The sequence below is a fragment of the Gavialis gangeticus genome, unplaced genomic scaffold, assembly GCF_001723915.1.
Source record: "Gavialis gangeticus isolate Ggan-Ray unplaced genomic scaffold, GavGan_comp1, whole genome shotgun sequence".
Classification (NCBI taxonomy): domain Eukaryota; kingdom Metazoa; phylum Chordata; order Crocodylia; family Gavialidae; genus Gavialis; species Gavialis gangeticus.
Window position 1 is genome coordinate 231,145,323 of NW_017729032.1, and position 4,303 is coordinate 231,149,625.

The 4,303-nt window shown below is 44.9% G+C and overlaps 1 long non-coding RNA gene across 1 annotated transcript in view; it reads right to left on the reverse strand.

Annotated features, from left to right (window-relative positions):
- Positions 1–1,901: 1,901 nt before the first annotated feature.
- The window catches only part of LOC109302430, a 20,293-nt gene continuing 17,891 nt past the window's right edge, over positions 1,902–4,303 (reverse strand). The window contains exon 3 of the long non-coding RNA XR_002098764.1: positions 1,902–1,977. This is a non-coding gene — a long non-coding RNA (uncharacterized LOC109302430). The remainder of the gene's footprint in view (positions 1,978–4,303) is intronic.

Sequence of the window (4,303 nt, forward strand, 5' to 3'; positions counted from 1 at the left end):
CCCGTCCAGTCCAGTCCCGCCGCACCTCGGCTCGGCTACACGCTGCCTCGGAGGGGCTGCGGCGGCGACGGCTGCTTATATAGCCCGCCCGGGCTACTGTGCTCGGCCTGGAGCAGCCCCAGCCTATCGCTTCGTGCTGGCGCGGCGCGCAGCCCCCTCCCACCTCGCACCCCCGCCTCTCCGCAGCTCCTTCCCTGCGCCAGCCGCCCCTCCAGTCCTGCCACCGCATGAGGCAGCTGTGGAGGGGCATCTCCTCGCCCCCCCACACACATACAGCATCCCCTAACTGGGGCTTCACACCCTTGGGTGCTTTCCAGTGTGAGGATGCCTCCAGCACTGCAACAGGCTTGCAACCTATTTGGGGGCTGGGGGCAGATATTAGGAAAGACTTTGTCACTAGGAGGGTAGTAAAGCACCAGAAGAGGCTCCCAAGTAAGGCAGTGGACTCTCCATCCGTGGAGGTAGGCCAAGTCTTGGCTGGGGTGATCTAGTTGGCATGGTCCTACTTGGAGCAGGGGTTGGACTACACCAGTGGTTTTCAACGTTTTTTGTACCAGGACCCATTTGTAAACATGGACAGCCAGTCCCAACCCAGTGCCCCTCACTCCCAACCCATTGCCCCGAATATCCAACCCTCCAGTGTGTGGGGCAGCAGGGGGTCCAAGCAGCCATGGAAAAGCCAGCTTCCCATGTTGTTTTCCTTTAAAAGAGAATCCATTTGTAACATTTGTTCGTGACCCTTTCATATATTCTTGCGACCCACTTTTGGGTTCCAACCCACGGGTTGAGAAATACTGGACTAGGCCTCCTGAGGTCCCTTCCAACCCTCTATGACTCTAAGATGGGGGAACAGGCTACAGGGATTCTCTAGCGTGGCCGGGTGGGCTTTCTGTTTTCTTCCTAAGTAAAGATGCTCCCCAACCTGCGTTCATATGGAGCTCTCCCTAGGAGCACTCTCTGCGGTGCTACAAGCCCCCCATGCTACACAACCCTCTAGATTTAAAGAGTGGCTTCAGATGGCAGGGGTTTCAGCCAGGCCATTCTCCAAGCACCAGCTTCCATCAGCTGACACACTTTATGCCCATGGAAAATATGCAGGAGGAACAAGTTCATGCTACCGAATTGGACACCAGGCATGTCCAAAGTCTAGGCACTTTTAGACTTATTTCTAGGAAGACCTGTGCTCCTGGGAATCTGAGCCTGCACTGTTCTTGTCAATGATTATTACTACTGTCTTCTCCCTGTGCAGGATCAGCTTGTGCTTTTCATCTCTATTAAAGGTTATATGTTTCCTCATAAGAAGTTTTTTTACAAAAATTAAGGTAAATGTATCTTTCCCACTTATTTCTTTTTAAGCACATTTCTCTCTCTCTCTCTCTCTCTCTCTCTCTCTCTCTCTCTCTCTCTCTCTCTCTCTCTCTCTCTCTCTCTCTCTCTCTCTCTCTCTCTCTCTCTCTCTCTCTCTCTCTCTCTCTCTCTCTCTCTCTCTCTCTCTCTCTCTCTCTCTCTCTCTCTCTCTCTCTCTCTCTCTCTCTCTCTCTCTCTCTCTCTCTCTCTCTCTCTCTCTCTCTCTCTCTCTCTCTCTCTCTCTCTCTCTCTCTCTCTCTCTCTCTCTCTCTCTCTCTCTCTCTCCCCCCCGCCCCTCCCTCCCCCATGGAAGGTTATAATAGCCAATCAAAGCTACAGTGTATGTGCCTGCATATATATATGTATGCATATATATGTAAATATACATGTGTCTATATATATATGTATAGACACACATATATACACACACATATGTATATGTGTGTGTATATATGTATATTTATGTGTGTGTGTATGAATGTGTGTATATATGTATGTTTATATGTGTGTGCGGGCCTTGTTACACCTTACACTGTAAGCTGTACAGATGTTGATGATAGTACTAGCTCAAGTTTGGAGTAGTCACACTTCAGGGCAGCAGAGGCTTGGAGGACTGAAAGATAAGAATCCCTTCCTCCACCCCCCTTCCAGCTTTTCCCCTGCCCCATGTCTCTTGGCTCCCCACAGACATTTCTTACTTGTGGCTACCTCTGCTGTTGGTCCCAGAAGAGCAGGAGCGAAGGGTTAAGCTGCCTGCCCTGCCACCACTGACCCTGAGAGCAGCAGGGGCTGTGGAAGCAGCTAGGCAAGCAGTTTACCCCTTCCTTGCCTGCTCCATGGGACAGATGGAACTGGCAGCCATAAGTAAGCAGGGGGTGGGGTGGCCAGGAGTGAGTGGGGACCAAGAATGCTGGGGAGGGAGGGCAGTGGTCCCAATCCTGGCCAGCAGGGGAGAGGGGAGGGTGGGGTGTTTACACTAAAGTGTAGTTTAGAGTGGCTGCATCTTCATATAACAGGAATGGTAGAATGGATCAGAGATAATCTTTCCCTGGAGTGGTGTAACTTTGAACTGCTGAATGGGTGCTTAAAACCTGTTTCAGGTGTTAATGTACAAACAGTTAAGAGCTTCAGGAGCCACCAAAAATCACTACATAACAATGCCATGTGTGTTTTTTTATGTGTATACACACACACACACACACACACACACACACACACACACACACACACTCTATTATTTTACAATATACACACACAATTTAAAGAAATGTCACAAATGCTTTGTTTTTTGTAATAATGTTCTCTGAGTGACATGAGTGCTGTGTTTGCTCGTGGCATCTTAAACAATATTTTTGTTCTCCTTAAAATGATATGCTATTTTATATATTTGTAAGTGGTCTGTTATTTTATAATGAAAGAACATTATAGATCACTATGTTTTATCAATATTGTCTATGGAAGTTTTTTGAGGATGTGCCAGCCATCCTTTTTTTTAAAAAAAAAGAAAAAAAAGGGAATTCTGGGTATTGGCTACATGACACATTTTAACTCATTTTTTCCTATACTGGTTACAAAAAATTTTATGGATATTAAGTCGCAGATTAAAATGGCTTTTCAAAAATTTGATGGATTTCCTAGCTACTTTAGAGATATTACACTAGCTTCTTACTGAAAAATGCTGTGTTAGGCTGTAAGTTGTAATTGAAAATTATTTGAAATACTGTAGTAGTAGTATGCTCCCTAACTTCTCATTCATTAATGGTGGAGTTCTTTGTCTATTTGAATTATGTGGGCTTTTTTACATGTGTATCTCAAGTTACCAGATCAATTGTTAATCCTTTCTTGGTTTATAGTCAAGATGTGCATTCCACAGAGTATCAGACTCAAAACATTTACATTGGGTAATGCATCTTTTTTATGGTACAAACACAGAAGGGGAGAGCTTACTGAGAAATGTCCATGGGGCCTGAAATGCCACAGTTTCCTTTTTCTGAACACTGGGACTATTTTGGAAAGAATGGGCACAGTCAAAAAATTATGGCTGTATTTTGCCTATCTGTGTTACAGTGGCAGTCAGTATCCTGTGGCTTTGGAGAAGTCTCATATATTTGTAACCTTCTACCCCAATGTACCAAATATGATGGGGTGTCAGAAGGATATGTCCCAATCCTGTCTCTGTCATCAGAGAATTGGCTTGAGAAAGAAAAGAGATGAGTGAGGCTGGGTGAGATTATACCCAGGTTAGGGTGTGCTAACCACAGATACCAGAAGAATTTAATTTCTTTTTTCTTATGCTGTGGCAACACTTACATAGTTTACCAAGTCAATGCACTGAAGCCCCAATACATTGAACTAGAATTATGTATGCTACATTTGCACTGCTCAAGGATCTCTCCCAGCATTGAAGCCTGGATGTCATTATCACTGTCCCTCAACCTGTCCCCTAAGTTCCTGCTATGACCCTTTCAACTGGGTTCACAGGGTGCAGAGCGGAGTTTAAAGGAGACATTGTCACTATTAACTAACACAGAATGTATTGATTATTTGATAGGCTTCCCACTTGTAAATTAGGTGAATCTGCCATCTATAATGATGCTCCTTGACTTCCTCAATTTCTTGCTGGCCACACAATTTTTATAGTGAAAAGCACCTCACAACCATTTTGGGAGGAAAACTGTTGGTGGTTATAGTATGAGACACTCATGTTTCTTTAATTCCTTGCTACAGTCTCAAGATGTATGCCTCTCAGGCTCTTACTGGTTCACATTTTCCTACTGTCACTGACTTCTTGTTCAGTCCACATTCTGCATTACATGTGTCTGAACTTGTTGCATTTTTTTGTAAGTTCTGGCTAGCAAATGCAGATATTAGAGCTCTTAAAATAATACCAGCTTTACCTTCTTCTCTGTGCATGTCTACATGAGATGTTTACTGCATAGTACCCTAATTCAGCTGT